Here is a 22,761-nt window from a genome sequence, read left to right on the forward strand (position 1 = left end):
AACAATCTATCCTTTGACTCAGCAAGTGATAACATCATAATAAACACAACTGACTCAAGAAGCCTGAGTTCACACCTCAGCTTGACACCTCAGCAACTCTTCACTTGGGTGGGGCCTAAGATTTTCAGTCTTTCAGAATGAGATCAGGAAGGTGTCAACTCAAAGCACTATATATATAGCCTGGCTGCAAGTGCAGCTTCATTCTGCTTACAGCCAAAGCTGTGGCTTTAGGTCTCCAAAGGATCCCCTAGGCTCCTCAGCTGCTGCTTTCCCCAGCCTTGTCCCTCCAGTCAGGAAGGTCTCAACAAAAGGTACATATTTATTTTTCTTGGCTGCAGGTGCAACTCCATTCTGCTTGCCCAGCTGAGGTTGTAGCTTTAGCTGTCCACTGGTTACCACCGCCTCCTTTTTCCCTGCTGCTTTCCCCAACCTTCTAGATCCAGGTGCTCTCATCACTATCATGCCCTCTTCTCCCCTGAAAGTGGCTGTGGTGTGCTCTAGTAACCAGAACCGGAGCATGGAGGCTCACCATATCCTCAAAAAAAGAGGATTCCAAGTCAGATCTATTGAAGAAGGAAATTCTGTAAGTCTACCTGGACCCACAGCACACCAGCCTATTGTTTATGATTACAAAATGACCTATCATCAGATGTACAATGATCTTTTTAAGAAGGACCAAGAGCTCTATACCAAGAATGGGGCTTTGAACATGTTGAAAAGAAAGAAGAAAAACAAACGCCGGCCCGAGAGCTTCCAAAACTGCAGGGATGAGTTTGATGTCATCTTTACCTGTGAAGAGAGAGTCTATGACAAGGTACTAGAACATTTATTTTCCAGAGATCAAGAGAGTCTGAGGCCAGTGCATGTCATTAATGTGGAAATTAAGGACAATGAAGAAGCCAGTCTAGGAGCCTTTCTCATCTGTGAGCTCTATCAGTGTATACAGCAGATGGAAGACTTGGAAACTGAGATAGATGAACTGTTACTGAAATTAGAGGACACAAGTGATAGGACTTGGCTCCATACACTCTGTTTTTACTGATGCCCAAACTCGCTTTTTTCTTCAGATTTGAAAAAAGTCTAGGTCTACTCAAGAAACCAGGATACCAGCCAGAAACCAGCCATTCCATGGGATTTATGTGAACATTCAGGACAAAGAGTTAAAAGCCATTGTAGGAGCCTGTCAGTGTATACACTGACAGTGTATACTGTCAGTGTATACACAGAAGATGTGAAAACCAAGACACATGAAGTGTTACCAGAATTGGAGGAGGAAAGTAGGAACATTGTCCTCCACACAATCTGATTTTACTGAAGCTCAAATTGCTTTCCTTCTTACTTGAAAGAATCACATGTGTCAAATTTTTTGATGATTCTCTCCTTTTCCAGAAAAAGTTTCCAATATTCCTTTCCTTAGTACTTTTTATTCCCTTCATGTTGTTTGTTTTTATCATCTCACTTTTCTCTGGTATTGATTGTAATGTTTTTTTTTTCCTTTTAATAAGTATTTATTTTCTATTTTACAAACTTATTTGTTTCCTTAGCTGTGTCTTTTCTTAAAAAAAAAAAAAAAAAAAAAAAAAAAAGTAATTTCCTGGAGTGAGGAAAGTCTTATAAGAAATAATTACTAGGTGCAAACTTGGAATCTGAAAAAAAAAAAAAGAAACAAAACAAAACAAAACTATCGTACCATGCTGCCCTCTGCCATCAGCACATTTGGGTCAATTCTGGCTTTTTTTTTTTTTTTTTTTCCTGAGGCACATGTTGTTAGTGATGGAACCCAACTGTTGTTTCTTGGGTCTTTTCCTTTGTTTCAAGGGTCTTCTGTCTCTCAAGTTGAATAGGCTCAGTGGCACGCATCTGATTCCTTCTCCATCTGTACAGATACAAGCAAACCCTTTCCTCCAAGCAGTTGACCTATTTGGCCCCTTCTATTCACCACTTTATGTATCTGTCCAGTTCACCTGCCAATTATCTAAAGATTGTTGAGCTGCTCCCACTGGACACTACCCATTCTGTGGGTTATATGACCTGTCTGCTAGAGACTGCATATTTAACAAAAAAAAAAAATAAATAAATAAATAAATAAATAAATAAATAAATAAATAAATAAATAAATAAATAAATAAATAAATAAACAAACAAAAAAATAAATAAAACATTAATCATGTATACAGCTAAATTTAAAAGTTCTCTAGGGTTATCTGTGGCTCCCCCTTTCTTTTGTAGTTTGTCTCTCTTTCTCCTCTTTACTATTGCCTGTCCTTGAAAATTTAAAATGTATGCCAGAAAATTTAAAATACTGGGCACAAAGATGATCAAAATGTTTATAAGTATATGCAGGTCCATTATCTGTTTTTCTTGTTTCTGGCACACCCATAATTGCAAAAGCTTGTATAATGAATTCCGTGATCACTCAGGCAGTCTCTTTGTCTGCTGGTATTGCAAAAGTAAATCCTGAAAAGGTGTCTATTACAATGTAGATAAAAGACAGAGCACCAAAAGATTTATAATGGGTCACATCCATTTGCCAAATTCATTGGGTCTTAAACAACGAGGGTTCTTCCCTAGAGAAAGTGTAGGAGTAGGGAAAGGAAGACAAACTGTACAGTTTTTTGCTATGCTCCTAGCTTCCCCTTTGGTTATCCCAAATTGCAAATGTAAAACTTGAGCAGCCTGATGATGTTTAAAATGAGATTCTTAGGCTGCCTGAAATAAAGTAGTACTGGCTAATATGCTTAGAAGGCAATCTGCCTTTGAAATTCCATTAAAAAAATAGGACATGGAAGTGCACTGTGACAATGGACATGCAAGATATAAATCTTACTTGGATGTTTTCTCACTTGCTCTTGAAGTTCCTTAAAGTACTGATATATATCTTGCCTTTAAAAATCCAACACCAATTAGGTAATAGTCGGTTTATCTTTATTGGAGACCTGAGTGTAAAATTTGAAGTTCTGGCCAATAAAATTTGCCACTCTGGGATGGTTTCACGGCATACATTAATTTGCGTATTGGTATAAATGGTGTATATATTATCAGGTCTTATCCCTGATAATTGCACTGATTACTTAATGGCTTCTAATAAAATTCTAGCCACAAGTATTGGTAAGGAATAAGGCTTTGTTCTGGTTGTTCTGGGATGTTCACCCACTCTATCACACTTTCTCCTTAATGAAGAACTGCTGGTGGGGGGGGCTCTTTTGTAGCAAACCCAATATTTCCAAGGGCTTTCAAGTTGTTTTCCTGGAGGAGAAAGATCTCACATGCCATCTCATCCAACTTATTTCTGAAAAGAAAAACAAATAAACAATGACCAGACCATCATTTCTTGAATTTCCTTGGGAGCTGGACTTGGAAAACTTCTTGGATGCCAAAGTCATTACCTCAACATAACTTCAAGCCTCCAGGGTTATCTGCTTTTGTATGGATCTATACTATACCACTGGGTAGATGCAGCTCTAGAAGAGAAAGTGAGATTGGACACTCCTCAAAACTCACTTAAATGCAGCTCACTTGTATGACTTCCAGGATATTCATTGATTAGGAAGGACAAACACCCAAAACCAAATACAAACAACAACATTTATCCCTATTGATGTGAGCACATTGTTCTGTCAATGCAATTTCTCTTGTTTCTCTCATCTACTTGATGTTGAAATCTTGTTAGAAAATCTGTTGATAGAAAGGAAATCATTTAGGGTACACAAAAGATCTAAATCAAGAATTTTTAACCTTTTGGTTTTCTGTGACACATTTTTCAGTCTGTTAAAGTCTATGGAAATCATCTCAGAGCAATTATCTAAATCAATAAAATTATAAAAAAAAAAGAAATTAAATTGAAACATAATAATTTTTACATTCTAATTCCTCTGGGCTCTGTTAAAAATACCTGATCTAAGAAGTACATCATGCCCATCTTGAAGCATTTCAAGTTTAATCATGCATTCTCTAGTTTTCTACCCCAAACTGATTCATCAAAATTCATCTTTTAGAAGTCTTTCAGTGCCAGAGTCTGTTGGCCTCCAGGTTACAAGGACCTAAGTTGCAAAGTGTTAACCTTCAAGGAACAATCTATCCTTTGACTCAGCAAGTGATAACATCATAATAAACACAACTGACTCAAGAAGCCTGAGTTCACACCTCAGCTTGACACCTCAGCAACTCTTCACTTGGGTGGGGCCTAAGATTTTCAGTCTTTCAGAATGAGATCAGGAAGGTGTCAACTCAAAGCACTATATATATAGCCTGGCTGCAAGTGCAGCTTCATTCTGCTTACAGCCAAAGCTGTGGCTTTAGGTCTCCAAAGGATCCCCTAGGCTCCTCAGCTGCTGCTTTCCCCAGCCTTGTCCCTCCAGTCAGGAAAGTCTCAAGCTAGTCTCTTCAAGCTGCTGCTTTCCCCAGCCTTGTCCCTCCAGTCAGGAAGGTCTCAACAAAAGGTACATATTTATTTTTCTTGGCTGCAGGTACAACTCCATTCTGCTTGCCCAGCTGAGGTTGTAGCTTTAGCTGTCCACTGGTTACCACCGCCTCCTTTTTCCCTGCTGCTTTCCCCAACCTTCTAGATCCAGGTGCTCTCATCACTATCATGCCCTCTTCGCCCCTGAAAGTGGCTGTGGTGTGCTCTAGTAACCAGAACCGGAGCATGGAGGCTCACCATATCCTCAAACAAAGAGGATTCCAAGTCAGATCTATTGAAGAAGGAAATTCTGTAAGTCTACCTGGACCCACAGCACACCAGCCTATTGTTTATGATTACAAAATGACCTATCATCAGATGTACAATGATCTTTTTAAGAAGGACCAAGAGCTCTATACCAAGAATGGGGCTTTGAACATGTTGAAAAGAAAGAAGAAAAACAAACGCCGGCCCGAGAGCTTCCAAAACTGCAGGGATGAGTTTGATGTCATCTTTACCTGTGAAGAGAGAGTCTATGACAAGGTACTAGAACATTTATTTTCCAGAGATCAAGAGAGTCTGAGGCCAGTGCATGTCATTAATGTGGAAATTAAGGACAATGAAGAAGCCAGTCTAGGAGCCTTTCTCATCTGTGAGCTCTATCAGTGTATACAGCAGATGGAAGACTTGGAAACTGAGATAGATGAACTGTTACTGAAATTAGAGGACACAAGTGATAGGACTTGGCTCCATACACTCTGTTTTTACTGATGCCCAAACTCGCTTTTTTCTTCAGATTTGAAAAAAGTCTAGGTCTACTCAAGAAACCAGGATACCAGCCAGAAACCAGCCATTCCATGGGATTTATGTGAACATTCAGGACAAAGAGTTAAAAGCCATTGTAGGAGCCTGTCAGTGTATACACTGACAGTGTATACTGTCAGTGTATACACAGAAGATGTGAAAACCAAGACACATGAAGTGTTACCAGAATTGGAGGAGGAAAGTAGGAACATTGTCCTCCACACAATCTGATTTTACTGAAGCTCAAATTGCTTTCCTTCTTACTTGAAAGAATCACATGTGTCAAATTTTTTGATGATTCTCTCCTTTTCCAGAAAAAGTTTCCAATATTCCTTTCCTTAGTACTTTTTATTCCCTTCATGTTGTTTGTTTTTATCATCTCACTTTTCTCTGGTATTGATTGTAATGTTTTTTTTTTCCTTTTAATAAGTATTTATTTTCTATTTTACAAACTTATTTGTTTCCTTAGCTGTGTCTTTTCTTAAAAAAAAAAAAAAAAAAAAAAAAAGTAATTTCCTGGAGTGAGGAAAGTCTTATAAGAAATAATTACTAGGTGCAAACTTGGAATCTGAAAAAAAAAAAAAGAAACAAAACAAAACAAAACTATCGTACCATGCTGCCCTCTGCCATCAGCACATTTGGGTCAATTCTGGCTTTTTTTTTTTTTTTTTTTCCTGAGGCACATGTTGTTAGTGATGGAACCCAACTGTTGTTTCTTGGGTCTTTTCCTTTGTTTCAAGGGTCTTCTGTCTCTCAAGTTGAATAGGCTCAGTGGCACGCATCTGATTCCTTCTCCATCTGTACAGATACAAGCAAACCCTTTCCTCCAAGCAGTTGACCTATTTGGCCCCTTCTATTCACCACTTTATGTATCTGTCCAGTTCACCTGCCAATTATCTAAAGATTGTTGAGCTGCTCCCACTGGACACTACCCATTCTGTGGGTTATATGACCTGTCTGCTAGAGACTGCATATTTAACAAAAAAAATAAATAAATAAATAAATAAAAAAATAAATAAATAAATAAATAAATAAATAAATAAATAAATAAACAAACAAAAAAATAAATAAAAAATTAATCATGTATACAGCTAAATTTAAAAGTTCTCTAGGGTTATCTGTGGCTCCCCCTTTCTTTTGTAGTTTGTCTCTCTTTCTCCTCTTTACTATTGCCTGTCCTTGAAAATTTAAAATGTATGCCAGAAAATTTAAAATACTGGGCACAAAGATGATCAAAATGTTTATAAGTATATGCAGGTCCATTATCTGTTTTTCTTGTTTCTGGCACACCCATAATTGCAAAAGCTTGTATAATGAATTCCGTGATCACTCAGGCAGTCTCTTTGTCTGCTGGTATTGCAAAAGTAAATCCTGAAAAGGTGTCTATTACAATGTAGATAAAAGACAGAGCACCAAAAGATTTATAATGGGTCACATCCATTTGCCAAATTCATTGGGTCTTAAACAACGAGGGTTCTTCCCTAGAGAAAGTGTAGGAGTAGGGAAAGGAAGACAAACTGTACAGTTTTTTGCTATACTCCTAGCTTCCCCTTTGGTTATCCCAAATTGCAAATGTAAAACTTGAGCAGCCTGATGATGTTTAAAATGAGATTCTTAGGCTGCCTGAAATAAAGTAGTACTGGCTAATATGCTTAGAAGGCAATCTGCCTTTGAAATTCCATTAAAAAAATAGGACCTGGAAGTGCACTGTGACAATGGACATGCAAGATATAAATCTTACTTGGATGTTTTCTCACTTGCTCTTGAAGTTCCTTAAAGTACTGATATATATCTTGCCTTTAAAAATCCAACACCAATTAGGTAATAGTCGGTTTATCTTTATTGGAGACCTGAGTGTAAAATTTGAAGTTCTGGCCAATAAAATTTGCCACTCTGGGATGGTTTCACGGCATACATTAATTTGCGTATTGGTATAAATGGTGTATATATTATCAGGTCTTATCCCTGATAATTGCACTGATTACTTAATGGCTTCTAATAAAATTCCAGCCACAAGTATTGGTAAGGAATAAGGCTTTGTTCTGGTTGTTCTGGGATGTTCACCCACTCTATCACACTTTCTCCTTAATGAAGAACTGCTGGTGGGGGGGGCTCTTTTGTAGCAAACCCAATATTTCCAAGGGCTTTCAAGTTGTTTTCCTGGAGGAGAAAGATCTCACATGTCATCTCATCCAACTTATTTCTGAAAAGAAAAACAAATAAACAATGACCAGACCATCATTTCTTGAATTTCCTTGGGAGCTGGACTTGGAAAACTTCTTGGATGCCAAAGTCATTACCTCAACATAACTTCAAGCCTCCAGGGTTATCTGCTTTTGTATGGATCTATACTATACCACTGGGTAGATGCAGCTCTAGAAGAGAAAGTGAGATTGGACACTCCTCAAAACTCACTTAAATGCAGCTCACTTGTATGACTTCCAGGATATTCATTGATTATGAAGGACAAACAACCAAAACCAAATACAAACAACAACATTTATCCCTATTGATGTGAGCACATTGTTCTGTCAATGCAATTTCTCTTGTTTCTCTCATCTACTTGATGTTGAAATCTTGTTAGAAAATCTGTTGATAGAAAGCAAATCATTTAGGGTACACAAAAGATCTAAATCAAGAATTTTTAACCTTTTGGTTTTCTGTGACACATTTTTCAGTCTGTTAAAGTCTATGGAAATCATCTCAGAGCAATTATCTAAATCAATAAAATTATAAAAAAAAAAGAAATTAAATTGAAACATAATAATTTTTACATTCTAATTCCTCTGGGCTCTGTTAAAAATACCTGATCTAAGAAGTACATCATGCCCATCTTGAAGCATTTCAAGTTTAATCATGCATTCTCTAGTTTTCTACCCCAAACTGATTCATCAAAATTCATCTTTTAGAAGTCTTTCAGTGCCAGAGTCTGTTGGCCTCCAGGTTACAAGGACCTAAGTTGCAAAGTGTTAACCTTCAAGGAACAATCTATCCTTTGACTCAGCAAATGATAACATCATAATAAATACAACTGACTCAAGAAGCCTGAGTTCACACCTCAGCTTGACACCTCAGCAACTCTTCACTTGGGTGGGGCCTAAGATTTTCAGTCTTTCAGAATGAGATCAGGAAGGTGTCAACTCAAAGCACTATATATATAGCCTGGCTGCAAGTGCAGCTTCATTCTGCTTACAGCCAAAGCTGTGGCTTTAGGTCTCCAAAGGATCCCCTAGGCTCCTCAGCTGCTGCTTTCCCCAGCCTTGTCCCTCCAGTCAGGAAGGTCTCAACAAAAGGTACATATTTATTTTTCTTGGCTGCAGGTGCAACTCCATTCTGCTTGCCCAGCTGAGGTTGTAGCTTTAGCTGTCCACTGGTTACCACCGCCTCCTTTTTCCCTGCTGCTTTCCCCAACCTTCTAGATCCAGGTGCTCTCATCACTATCATGCCCTCTTCTCCCCTGAAAGTGGCTGTGGTGTGCTCTAGTAACCAGAACCGGAGCATGGAGGCTCACCATATCCTCAAAAAAAGAGGATTCCAAGTCAGATCTATTGAAGAAGGAAATTCTGTAAGTCTACCTGGACCCACAGCACACCAGCCTATTGTTTATGATTACAAAATGACCTATCATCAGATGTACAATGATCTTTTTAAGAAGGACCAAGAGCTCTATACCAAGAATGGGGCTTTGAACATGTTGAAAAGAAAGAAGAAAAACAAACGCCGGCCCGAGAGCTTCCAAAACTGCAGGGATGAGTTTGATGTCATCTTTACCTGTGAAGAGAGAGTCTATGACAAGGTACTAGAACATTTATTTTCCAGAGATCAAGAGAGTCTGAGGCCAGTGCATGTCATTAATGTGGAAATTAAGGACAATGAAGAAGCCAGTCTAGGAGCCTTTCTCATCTGTGAGCTCTATCAGTGTATACAGCAGATGGAAGACTTGGAAACTGAGATAGATGAACTGTTACTGAAATTAGAGGACACAAGTGATAGGACTTGGCTCCATACACTCTGTTTTTACTGATGCCCAAACTCGCTTTTTTCTTCAGATTTGAAAAAAGTCTAGGTCTACTCAAGAAACCAGGATACCAGCCAGAAACCAGCCATTCCATGGGATTTATGTGAACATTCAGGACAAAGAGTTAAAAGCCATTGTAGGAGCCTGTCAGTGTATACACTGACAGTGTATACTGTCAGTGTATACACAGAAGATGTGAAAACCAAGACACATGAAGTGTTACCAGAATTGGAGGAGGAAAGTAGGAACATTGTCCTCCACACAATCTGATTTTACTGAAGCTCAAATTGCTTTCCTTCTTACTTGAAAGAATCACATGTGTCAAATTTTTTGATGATTCTCTCCTTTTCCAGAAAAAGTTTCCAATATTCCTTTCCTTAGTACTTTTTATTCCCTTCATGTTGTTTGTTTTTATCATCTCACTTTTCTCTGCTATTGATTGTAATGTTTTTTTTTTTCCTTTTAATAAGTATTTATTTTCTATTTTACAAACTTATTTGTTTCCTTAGCTGTGTCTTTTCTTAAAAAAAAAAAAAAAAAAAAAAAAAAAAGTAATTTCCTGGAGTGAGGAAAGTCTTATAAGAAATAATTACTAGGTGCAAACTTGGAATCTGAAAAAAAAAAAAAGAAACAAAACAAAACAAAACTATCGTACCATGCTGCCCTCTGCCATCAGCACATTTGGGTCAATTCTGGCTTTTTTTTTTTTTTTTTTCCTGAGGCACATGTTGTTAGTGATGGAACCCAACTGTTGTTTCTTGGGTCTTTTCCTTTGTTTCAAGGGTCTTCTGTCTCTCAAGTTGAATAGGCTCAGTGGCACGCATCTGATTCCTTCTCCATCTGTACAGATACAAGCAAACCCTTTCCTCCAAGCAGTTGACCTATTTGGCCCCTTCTATTCACCACTTTATGTATCTCTCCAGTTCACCTGCCAATTATCTAAAGATTGTTGAGCTGCTCCCACTGCACACTACCCATTCTGTGGGTTATATGACCTGTCTGCTAGAGACTGCATATTTAACAAAAAAATAAATAAATAAATAAATAAATAAATAAATAAAAAAATAAATAAATAAACAAACAAAAAAATAAATAAAAAATTAATCATGTATACAGCTAAATTTAAAAGTTCTCTAGGGTTATCTGTGGCTCCCCCTTTCTTTTGTAGTTTGTCTCTCTTTCTCCTCTTTACTATTGCCTGTCCTTGAAAATTTAAAATGTATGCCAGAAAATTTAAAATACTGGGCACAAAGATGATCAAAATGTTTATAAGTATATGCAGGTCCATTATCTGTTTTTCTTGTTTCTGGCACACCCATAATTGCAAAAGCTTGTATAATGAATTCCGTGATCACTCAGGCAGTCTCTTTGTCTGCTGGTATTGCAAAAGTAAATCCTGAAAAGGTGTCTATTACAATGTAGATAAAAGACAGAGCACCAAAAGATTTATAATGGGTCACATCCATTTGCCAAATTCATTGGGTCTTAAACAACGAGGGTTCTTCCCTAGAGAAAGTGTAGGAGTAGGGAAAGGAAGACAAACTGTACAGTTTTTTGCTATGCTCCTAGCTTCCCCTTTGGTTATCCCAAATTGCAAATGTAAAACTTGAGCAGCCTGATGATGTTTAAAATGAGATTCTTAGGCTGCCTGAAATAAAGTAGTACTGGCTAATATGCTTAGAAGGCAATCTGCCTTTGAAATTCCATTAAAAAAATAGGACCTGGAAGTGCACTGTGACAATGGACATGCAAGATATAAATCTCACTTGGATGTTTTCTCACTTGCTCTTGAAGTTCCTTAAAGTACTGATATATATCTTGCCTTTAAAAATCCAACACCAATTAGGTAATAGTCGGTTTATCTTTATTGGAGACCTGAGTGTAAAATTTGAAGTTCTGGCCAATAAAATTTGCCACTCTGGGATGGTTTCACGGCATACATTAATTTGCGTATTGGTATAAATGGTGTATATATTATCAGGTCTTATCCCTGATAATTGCACTGATTACTTAATGGCTTCTAATAAAATTCCAGCCACAAGTATTGGTAAGGAATAAGGCTTTGTTCTGGTTGTTCTGGGATGTTCACCCACTCTATCACACTTTCTCCTTAATGAAGAACTGCTGGTGGGGGGGGCTCTTTTGTAGCAAACCCAATATTTCCAAGGGCTTTCAAGTTGTTTTCCTGGAGGAGAAAGATCTCACATGTCATCTCATCCAACTTATTTCTGAAAAGAAAAACAAATAAACAATGACCAGACCATCATTTCTTGAATTTCCTTGGGAGCTGGACTTGGAAAACTTCTTGGATGCCAAAGTCATTACCTCAACATAACTTCAAGCCTCCAGGGTTATCTGCTTTTGTATGGATCTATACTATACCACTGGGTAGATGCAGCTCTAGAAGAGAAAGTGAGATTGGACACTCCTCAAAACTCACTTAAATGCAGCTCACTTGTATGACTTCCAGGATATTCATTGATTATGAAGGACAAACAACCAAAACCAAATACAAACAACAACATTTATCCCTATTGATGTGAGCACATTGTTCTGTCAATGCAATTTCTCTTGTTTCTCTCATCTACTTGATGTTGAAATCTTGTTAGAAAATCTGTTGATAGAAAGGAAATCATTTAGGGTACACAAAAGATCTAAATCAAGAATTTTTAACCTTTTGGTTTTCTGTGACACATTTTTCAGTCTGTTAAAGTCTATGGAAATCATCTCAGAGCAATTATCTAAATCAATAAAATTATAAAAAAAAAAGAAATTAAATTGAAACATAATAATTTTTACATTCTAATTCCTCTGGGCTCTGTTAAAAATACCTGATCTAAGAAGTACATCATGCCCATCTTGAAGCATTTCAAGTTTAATCATGCATTCTCTAGTTTTCTACCCCAAACTGATTCATCAAAATTCATCTTTTAGAAGTCTTTCAGTGCCAGAGTCTGTTGGCCTCCAGGTTACAAGGACCTAAGTTGCAAAGTGTTAACCTTCAAGGAACAATCTATCCTTTGACTCAGCAAGTGATAACATCATAATAAACACAACTGACTCAAGAAGCCTGAGTTCACACCTCAGCTTGACACCTCAGCAACTCTTCACTTGGGTGGGGCCTAAGATTTTCAGTCTTTCAGAATGAGATCAGGAAGGTGTCAACTCAAAGCACTATATATATAGCCTGGCTGCAAGTGCAGCTTCATTCTGCTTACAGCCAAAGCTGTGGCTTTAGGTCTCCAAAGGATCCCCTAGGCTCCTCAGCTGCTGCTTTCCCCAGCCTTGTCCCTCCAGTCAGGAAGGTCTCAACAAAAGGTACATATTTATTTTTCTTGGCTGCAGGTGCAACTCCATTCTGCTTGCCCAGCTGAGGTTGTAGCTTTAGCTGTCCACTGGTTACCACCGCCTCCTTTTTCCCTGCTGCTTTCCCCAACCTTCTAGATCCAGGTGCTCTCATCACTATCATGCCCTCTTCTCCCCTGAAAGTGGCTGTGGTGGGCTCTAGTAACCAGAACCGGAGCATGGAGGCTCACCATATCCTCAAAAAAAGAGGATTCCAAGTCAGATCTATTGAAGAAGGAAATTCTGTAAGTCTACCTGGACCCACAGCACACCAGCCTATTGTTTATGATTACAAAATGACCTATCATCAGATGTACAATGATCTTTTTAAGAAGGACCAAGAGCTCTATACCAAGAATGGGGCTTTGAACATGTTGAAAAGAAAGAAGAAAAACAAACGCCGGCCCGAGAGCTTCCAAAACTGCAGGGATGAGTTTGATGTCATCTTTACCTGTGAAGAGAGAGTCTATGACAAGGTACTAGAACATTTATTTTCCAGAGATCAAGAGAGTCTGAGGCCAGTGCATGTCATTAATGTGGAAATTAAGGACAATGAAGAAGCCAGTCTAGGAGCCTTTCTCATCTGTGAGCTCTATCAGTGTATACAGCAGATGGAAGACTTGGAAACTGAGATAGATGAACTGTTACTGAAATTAGAGGACACAAGTGATAGGACTTGGCTCCATACACTCTGTTTTTACTGATGCCCAAACTCGCTTTTTTCTTCAGATTTGAAAAAAGTCTAGGTCTACTCAAGAAACCAGGATACCAGCCAGAAACCAGCCATTCCATGGGATTTATGTGAACATTCAGGACAAAGAGTTAAAAGCCATTGTAGGAGCCTGTCAGTGTATACACTGACAGTGTATACTGTCAGTGTATACACAGAAGATGTGAAAACCAAGACACATGAAGTGTTACCAGAATTGGAGGAGGAAAGTAGGAACATTGTCCTCCACACAATCTGATTTTACTGAAGCTCAAATTGCTTTCCTTCTTACTTGAAAGAATCACATGTGTCAAATTTTTTGATGATTCTCTCCTTTTCCAGAAAAAGTTTCCAATATTCCTTTCCTTAGTACTTTTTATTCCCTTCATGTTGTTTGTTTTTATCATCTCACTTTTCTCTGCTATTGATTGTAATGTTTTTTTTTTCCTTTTAATAAGTATTTATTTTCTATTTTACAAACTTATTTGTTTCCTTAGCTGTGTCTTTTCTTAAAAAAAAAAAAAAAAAAAAAAAAAAAAAGTAATTTCCTGGAGTGAGGAAAGTCTTATAAGAAATAATTACTAGGTGCAAACTTGGAATCTGAAAAAAAAAAAAAAGAAACAAAACAAAACAAAACTATCGTACCATGCTGCCCTCTGCCATCAGCACATTTGGGTCAATTCTGGCTTTTTTTTTTTTTTTTTTCCTGAGGCACATGTTGTTAGTGATGGAACCCAACTGTTGTTTCTTGGGTCTTTTCCTTTGTTTCAAGGGTCTTCTGTCTCTCAAGTTGAATAGGCTCAGTGGCACGCATCTGATTCCTTCTCCATCTGTACAGATACAAGCAAACCCTTTCCTCCAAGCAGTTGACCTATTTGGCCCCTTCTATTCACCACTTTATGTATCTCTCCAGTTCACCTGCCAATTATCTAAAGATTGTTGAGCTGCTCCCACTGGACACTACCCATTCTGTGGGTTATATGACCTGTCTGCTAGAAACTGCATATTTAACAAAAAAAATAAAAAAATAAAAAAATAAATAAATAAAGAAATAAAGAAATAAACAAACAAAAAAATAAATAAAAAATTAATCATGTATACAGCTAAATTTAAAAGTTCTCTAGGGTTATCTGTGGCTCCCCCTTTCTTTTGTAGTTTGTCTCTCTTTCTCCTCTTTACTATTGCCTGTCCTTGAAAATTTAAAATGTATGCCAGAAAATTTAAAATACTGGGCACAAAGATGATCAAAATGTTTATAAGTATATGCAGGTCCATTATCTGTTTTTCTTGTTTCTGGCACACCCATAATTGCAAAAGCTTGTATAATGAATTCCGTGATCACTCAGGCAGTCTCTTTGTCTGCTGGTATTGCAAAAGTAAATCCTGAAAAGGTGTCTATTACAATGTAGATAAAAGACAGAGCACCAAAAGATTTATAATGGGTCACATCCATTTTCCAAATTCATTGGGTCTTAAACAACGAGGGTTCTTCCCTAGAGAAAGTGTAGGAGTAGGGAAAGGAAGACAAACTGTACAGTTTTTTGCTATGCTCCTAGCTTCCCCTTTGGTTATCCCAAATTGCAAATGTAAAACTTGAGCAGCCTGATGATGTTTAAAATGAGATTCTTAGGCTGCCTGAAATAAAGTAGTACTGGCTAATATGCTTAGAAGGCAATCTGCCTTTGAAATTCCATTAAAAAAATAGGACCTGGAAGTGCACTGTGACAATGGACATGCAAGATATAAATCTTACTTGGATGTTTTCTCACTTGCTCTTGAAGTTCCTTAAAGTACTGATATATATCTTGCCTTTAAAAATCCAACACCAATTAGGTAATAGTCGGTTTATCTTTATTGGAGACCTGAGTGTAAAATTTGAAGTTCTGGCCAATAAAATTTGCCACTCTGGGATGGTTTCACGGCATACATTAATTTGCGTATTGGTATAAATGGTGTATATATTATCAGGTCTTATCCCTGATAATTGCACTGATTACTTAATGGCTTCTAATAAAATTCTAGCCACAAGTATTGGTAAGGAATAAGGCTTTGTTCTGGTTGTTCTGGGATGTTCACCCACTCTATCACACTTTCTCCTTAATGAAGAACTGCTGGTGGGGGGGGCTCTTTTGTAGCAAACCCAATATTTCCAAGGGCTTTCAAGTTGTTTTCCTGGAGGAGAAAGATCTCACATGTCATCTCATCCAACTTATTTCTGAAAAGAAAAACAAATAAACAATGACCAGACCATCATTTCTTGAATTTCCTTGGGAGCTGGACTTGGAAAACTTCTTGGATGCCAAAGTCATTACCTCAACATAACTTCAAGCCTCCAGGGTTATCTGCTTTTGTATGGATCTATACTATACCACTGGGTAGATGCAGCTCTAGAAGAGAAAGTGAGATTGGACACTCCTCAAAACTCACTTAAATGCAGCTCACTTGTATGACTTCCAGGATATTCATTGATTATGAAGGACAAACAACCAAAACCAAATACAAACAACAACATTTATCCCTATTGATGTGAGCACATTGTTCTGTCAATGCAATTTCTCTTGTTTCTCTCATCTACTTGATGTTGAAATCTTGTTAGAAAATCTGTTGATAGAAAGGAAATCATTTAGGGTACACAAAAGATCTAAATCAAGAATTTTTAACCTTTTGGTTTTCTGTGAGACATTTTTCAGTCTGTTAAAGTCTATGGAAATCATCTCAGAGCAATTATCTAAATCAATAAAATTATAAAAAAAAAAGAAATTAAATTGAAACATAATAATTTTTACATTCTAATTCCTCTGGGCTCTGTTAAAAATACCTGATCTAAGAAGTACATCATGCCCATCTTGAAGCATTTCAAGTTTAATCATGCATTCTCTAGTTTTCTACCCCAAACTGATTCATCAAAATTCATCTTTTAGAAGTCTTTCAGTGCCAGAGTCTGTTGGCCTCCAGGTTACAAGGACCTAAGTTGCAAAGTGTTAACCTTCAAGGAACAATCTATCCTTTGACTCAGCAAGTGATAACATCATAATAAACACAACTGACTCAAGAAGCCTGAGTTCACACCTCAGCTTGACACCTCAGCAACTCTTCACTTGGGTGGGGCCTAAGATTTTCAGTCTTTCAGAATGAGATCAGGAAGGTGTCAACTCAAAGCACTATATATATAGCCTGGCTGCAAGTGCAGCTTCATTCTGCTTACAGCCAAAGCTGTGGCTTTAGGTCTCCAAAGGATCCCCTAGGCTCCTCAGCTGCTGCTTTCCCCAGCCTTGTCCCTCCAGTCAGGAAGGTCTCAACAAAAGGTACATATTTATTTTTCTTGGCTGCAGGTGCAACTCCATTCTGCTTGCCCAGCTGAGGTTGTAGCTTTAGCTGTCCACTGGTTACCACCGCCTCCTTTTTCCCTGCTGCTTTCCCCAACCTTCTAGATCCAGGTGCTCTCATCACTATCATGCCCTCTTCTCCCCTGAAAGTGGCTGTGGTGTGCTCTAGTAACCAGAACCGGAGCATGGAGGCTCACCATATCCTCAAAAAAAGAGGATTCCAAGTCAGATCTATTGAAGAAGGAAATTCTGTAAGTCTACCTGGACCCACAGCACACCAGCCTATTGTTTATGATTACAAAATGACCTATCATCAGATGTACAATGATCTTTTTAAGAAGGACCAAGAGCTCTATACCAAGAATGGGGCTTTGAACATGTTGAAAAGAAAGAAGAAAAACAAACGCCGGCCCGAGAGCTTCCAAAACTGCAGGGATGAGTTTGATGTCATCTTTACCTGTGAAGAGAGAGTCTATGACAAGGTACTAGAACATTTATTTTCCAGAGATCAAGAGAGTCTGAGGCCAGTGCATGTCATTAATGTGGAAATTAAGGACAATGAAGAAGCCAGTCTAGGAGCCTTTCTCATCTGTGAGCTCTATCAGTGTATACAGCAGATGGAAGACTTGGAAACTGAGATAGATGAACTGTTACTGAAATTAGAGGACACAAGTGATAGGACTTGGCTCCATACACTCTGTTTTTACTGATGCCCAAACTCGCTTTTTTCTTCAGATTTGAAAAAAGTCTAGGTCTACTCAAGAAACCAGGATACCAGCCAGAAACCAGCCATTCCATGGGATTTATGTGAACATTCAGGACAAAGAGTTAAAAGCCATTGTAGGAGCCTGTCAGTGTATACACTGACAGTGTATACTGTCAGTGTATACACAGAAGATGTGAAAACCAAGACACATGAAGTGTTACCAGAATTGGAGGAGGAAAGTAGGAACATTGTCCTCCACACAATCTGATTTTACTGAAGCTCAAATTGCTTTCCTTCTTACTTGAAAGAATCACATGTGTCAAATTTTTTGATGATTCTCTCCTTTTCCAGAAAAAGTTTCCAATATTCCTTTCCTTAGTACTTTTTATTCCCTTCATGTTGTTTGTTTTTATCATCTCACTTTTCTCTGCTATTGATTGTAATGTTTTTTTTTCCTTTTAATAAGTATTTATTTTCTATTTTACAAACTTATTTGTTTCCTTAGCTGTGTCTTTTCTTAAAAAAAAAAAAAAAAAAAAAAAAAAAAGTAATTTCCTGGAGTGAGGAAAGTCTTATAAGAAATAATTACTAGGTGCAAACTTGGAATCTGAAAAAAAAAAAAAGAAACAAAACAAAACAAAACTATCGTACCATGCTGCCCTCTGCCATCAGCACATTTGGGTCAATTCTGGCTTTTTTTTTTTTTTTTTTTCCTGAGGCACATGTTGTTAGTGATGGAACCCAACTGTTGTTTCTTGGGTCTTTTCCTTTGTTTCAAGGGTCTTCTGTCTCTCAAGTTGAATAGGCTCAGTGGCACGCATCTGATTCCTTCTCCATCTGTACAGATACAAGCAAACCCTTTCCTCCAAGCAGTTGACCTATTTGGCCCCTTCTATTCACCACTTTATGTATCTCTCCAGTTCACCTGCCAATTATCTAAAGATTGTTGAGCTGCTCCCACTGGACACTACCCATTCTGTGGGTTATATGACCTGTCTGCTAGAGACTGCATATTTAACAAAAAAAAAAAAAAAAAAAAATAAATAAATAAATAAATAAATAAATAAACAAACAAACAAAAAAATAAATAAAAAATTAATCATGTATACAGCTAAATTTAAAAGTTCTCTAGGGTTATCTGTGGCTCCCCCTGTCTTTTGTAGTTTGTCTCTCTTTCTCCTCTTTACTATTGCCTGTCCTTGAAAATTTAAAATGTATGCCAGAAAATTTAAAATACTGGGCACAAAGATGATCAAAATGTTTATAAGTATATGCAGGTCCATTATCTGTTTTTCTTGTTTCTGGCACACCCATAATTGCAAAAGCTTGTATAATGAATTCCGTGATCACTCAGGCAGTCTCTTTGTCTGCTGGTATTGCAAAAGTAAATCCTGAAAAGGTGTCTATTACAATGTAGATAAAAGACAGAGCACCAAAAGATTTATAATGGGTCACATCCATTTTCCAAATTCATTGGGTCTTAAACAACGAGGGTTCTTCCCTAGAGAAAGTGTAGGAGTAGGGAAAGGAAGACAAACTGTACAGTTTTTTGCTATGCACCTAGCTTCCCCTTTGGTTATCCCAAATTGCAAATGTAAAACTTGAGCAGCCTGATGATGTTTAAAATGAGATTCTTAGGCTGCCTGAAATAAAGTAGTACTGGCTAATATGCTTAGAAGGCAATCTGCCTTTGAAATTCCATTAAAAAAATAGGACCTGGAAGTGCACTGTGACAATGGACATGCAAGATATAAATCTTACTTGGATGTTTTCTCACTTGCTCTTGAAGTTCCTTAAAGTACTGATATATATCTTGCCTTTAAAAATCCAACACCAATTAGGTAATAGTCGGTTTATCTTTATTGGAGACCTGAGTGTAAAATTTGAAGTTCTGGCCAATAAAATTTGCCACTCTGGGATGGTTTCACGGCATACATTAATTTGCGTATTGGTATAAATGGTGTATATATTATCAGGTCTTATCCCTGATAATTGCACTGATTACTTAATGGCTTCTAATAAAATTCCAGCCACAAGTATTGGTAAGGAATAAGGCTTTGTTCTGGTTGTTCTGGGATGTTCACCCACTCTATCACACTTTCTCCTTAATGAAGAACTGCTGGTGGGGGGGGGCTCTTTTGTAGCAAACCCAATATTTCCAAGGGCTTTCAAGTTGTTTTCCTGGAGGAGAAAGATCTCACATGTCATCTCATCCAACTTATTTCTGAAAAGAAAAACAAATAAACAATGACCAGACCATCATTTCTTGAATTTCCTTGGGAGCTGGACTTGGAAAACTTCTTGGATGCCAAAGTCATTACCTCAACATAACTTCAAGCCTCCAGGGTTATCTGCTTTTGTATGGATCTATACTATACCACTGGGTAGATGCAGCTCTAGAAGAGAAAGTGAGATTGGACACTCCTCAAAACTCACTTAAATGCAGCTCACTTGTATGACTTCCAGGATATTCATTGATTATGAAGGACAAACAACCAAAACCAAATACAAACAACAACATTTATCCCTATTGATGTGAGCACATTGTTCTGTCAATGCAATTTCTCTTGTTTCTCTCATCTACTTGATGTTGAAATCTTGTTAGAAAATCTGTTTTTAGAAAGGAAATCATTTAGGGTACACAAAAGATCTAAATCAAGAATTTTTAACCTTTTGGTTTTCTGTGTAACATTTTTCAGTCTGTTAAAGTCTATGGAAATCATCTCAGAGCAATTATCTAAATCAATAAAATTATAAAAAAAAAAGAAATTAAATTGAAACATAATAATTTTTACATTCTAATTCCTCTGGGCTCTGTTAAAAATACCTGATCTAAGAAGTACATCATGCCCATCTTGAAGCATTTCAAGTTTAATCATGCATTCTCTAGTTTTCTACCCCAAACTGATTCATCAAAATTCATCTTTTAGAAGTCTTTCAGTGCCAGAGTCTGTTGGCCTCCAGGTTACAAGGACCTAAGTTGCAAAGTGTTAACCTTCAAGGAACAATCTATCCTTTGACTCAGCAAGTGATAACATCATAATAAACACAACTGACTCAAGAAGCCTGAGTTCACACCTCAGCTTGACACCTCAGCAACTCTTCACTTGGGTGGGGCCTAAGATTTTCAGTCTTTCAGAATGAGATCAGGAAGGTGTCAACTCAAAGCACTATATATATAGCCTGGCTGCAAGTGCAGCTTCATTCTGCTTACAGCCAAAGCTGTGGCTTTAGGTCTCCAAAGGATCCCCTAGGCTCCTCAGCTGCTGCTTTCCCCAGCCTTGTCCCTCCAGTCAGGAAGGTCTCAACAAAAGGTACATATTTATTTTTCTTGGCTGCAGGTGCAACTCCATTCTGCTTGCCCAGCTGAGGTTGTAGCTTTAGCTGTCCACTGGTTACCACCGCCTCCTTTTTCCCTGCTGCTTTCCCCAACCTTCTAGATCCAGGTGCTCTCATCACTATCATGCCCTCTTCTCCCCTGAAAGTGGCTGTGGTGTGCTCTAGTAACCAGAACCGGAGCATGGAGGCTCACCATATCCTCAAAAAAAGAGGATTCCAAGTCAGATCTATTGAAGAAGGAAATTCTGTAAGTCTACCTGGACCCACAGCACACCAGCCTATTGTTTATGATTACAAAATGACCTATCATCAGATGTACAATGATCTTTTTAAGAAGGACCAAGAGCTCTATACCAAGAATGGGGCTTTGAACATGTTGAAAAGAAAGAAGAAAAACAAACGCCGGCCCGAGAGCTTCCAAAACTGCAGGGATGAGTTTGATGTCATCTTTACCTGTGAAGAGAGAGTCTATGACAAGGTACTAGAACATTTATTTTCCAGAGATCAAGAGAGTCTGAGGCCAGTGCATGTCATTAATGTGGAAATTAAGGACAATGAAGAAGCCAGTCTAGGAGCCTTTCTCATCTGTGAGCTCTATCAGTGTATACAGCAGATGGAAGACTTGGAAACTGAGATAGATGAACTGTTACTGAAATTAGAGGACACAAGTGATAGGACTTGGCTCCATACACTCTGTTTTTACTGATGCCCAAACTCGCTTTTTTCTTCAGATTTGAAAAAAGTCTAGGTCTACTCAAGAAACCAGGATACCAGCCAGAAACCAGCCATTCCATGGGATTTATGTGAACATTCAGGACAAAGAGTTAAAAGCCATTGTAGGAGCCTGTCAGTGTATACACTGACAGTGTATACTGTCAGTGTATACACAGAAGATGTGAAAACCAAGACACATGAAGTGTTACCAGAATTGGAGGAGGAAAGTAGGAACATTGTCCTCCACACAATCTGATTTTACTGAAGCTCAAATTGCTTTCCTTCTTACTTGAAAGAATCACATGTGTCAAATTTTTTGATGATTCTCTCCTTTTCCAGAAAAAGTTTCCAATATTCCTTTCCTTAGTACTTTTTATTCCCTTCATGTTGTTTGTTTTTATCATCTCACTTTTCTCTGCTATTGATTGTAATGTTTTTTTTTTTTCCTTTTAATAAGTATTTATTTTCTATTTTACAAACTTATTTGTTTCCTTAGCTGTGTCTTTTCTTAAAAAAAAAAAAAAAAAAAAAAAAAAAAAGTAATTTCCTGGAGTGAGGAAAGTCTTATAAGAAATAATTACTAGGTGCAAACTTGGAATCTGAAAAAAAAAAAAAAGAAACAAAAAAAAACAAAACTATCGTACCATGCTGCCCTCTGCCATCAGCACATTTGGGTCAATTCTGGCTTTTTTTTTTTTTTTTTTCCTGAGGCACATGTTGTTAGTGATGGAACCCAACTGTTGTTTCTTGGGTCTTTTCCTTTGTTTCAAGGGTCTTCTGTCTCTCAAGTTGAATAGGCTCAGTGGCACGCATCTGATTCCTTCTCCATCTGTACAGATACAAGCAAACCCTTTCCTCCAAGCAGTTGACCTATTTGGCCCCTTCTATTCACCACTTTATGTATCTCTCCAGTTCACCTGCCAATTATCTAAAGATTGTTGAGCTGCTCCCACTGGACACTACCCATTCTGTGGGTTATATGACCTGTCTGCTAGAAACTGCATATTTAACAAAAAAAATAAAAAAATAAATAAATAAATAAAAAAAATAAATAAATAAATAAAGAAAGAAATAAACAAACAAAAAAATAAATAAAAAATTAATCATGTATACAGCTAAATTTAAAAGTTCTCTAGGGTTATCTGTGGCTCCCCCTTTCTTTTGTAGTTTGTCTCTCTTTCTCCTCTTTACTATTGCCTGTCCTTGAAAATTTAAAATGTATGCCAGAAAATTTAAAATACTGGGCACAAAGATGATCAAAATGTTTATAAGTATATGCAGGTCCATTATCTGTTTTTCTTGTTTCTGGCACACCCATAATTGCAAAAGCTTGTATAATGAATTCCGTGATCACTCAGGCAGTCTCTTTGTCTGCTGGTATTGCAAAAGTAAATCCTGAAA

General features: G+C 37.6%; 6 pseudogenes; all 6 read left to right on the forward strand.

Annotated features, from left to right (window-relative positions):
• The first annotated feature begins 460 nt into the window (after positions 1–460).
• LOC141553128 (RNA polymerase II subunit A C-terminal domain phosphatase SSU72 pseudogene) lies at positions 461–1,042 on the forward strand (annotated as a pseudogene).
• Positions 1,043–4,645: 3,603 nt separating this feature from the next.
• Positions 4,646–5,170, forward strand: LOC141552593 (RNA polymerase II subunit A C-terminal domain phosphatase SSU72 pseudogene; annotated as a pseudogene).
• Positions 5,171–8,645: 3,475 nt separating this feature from the next.
• On the forward strand, positions 8,646–9,227 carry LOC141553129 (RNA polymerase II subunit A C-terminal domain phosphatase SSU72 pseudogene; annotated as a pseudogene).
• A 3,461-nt stretch (positions 9,228–12,688) lies between these two features.
• Positions 12,689–13,270, forward strand: LOC141552594 (RNA polymerase II subunit A C-terminal domain phosphatase SSU72 pseudogene; annotated as a pseudogene).
• Positions 13,271–16,729: 3,459 nt separating this feature from the next.
• LOC141553130 (RNA polymerase II subunit A C-terminal domain phosphatase SSU72 pseudogene) lies at positions 16,730–17,311 on the forward strand (annotated as a pseudogene).
• A 3,459-nt stretch (positions 17,312–20,770) lies between these two features.
• LOC141553131 (RNA polymerase II subunit A C-terminal domain phosphatase SSU72 pseudogene) lies at positions 20,771–21,352 on the forward strand (annotated as a pseudogene).
• The last annotated feature ends 1,409 nt before the right edge of the window (positions 21,353–22,761 follow it).

Source organism: Sminthopsis crassicaudata, chromosome 2, assembly GCF_048593235.1.
Source record: "Sminthopsis crassicaudata isolate SCR6 chromosome 2, ASM4859323v1, whole genome shotgun sequence".
Taxonomy (NCBI): Eukaryota; Metazoa; Chordata; class Mammalia; order Dasyuromorphia; family Dasyuridae; genus Sminthopsis; species Sminthopsis crassicaudata.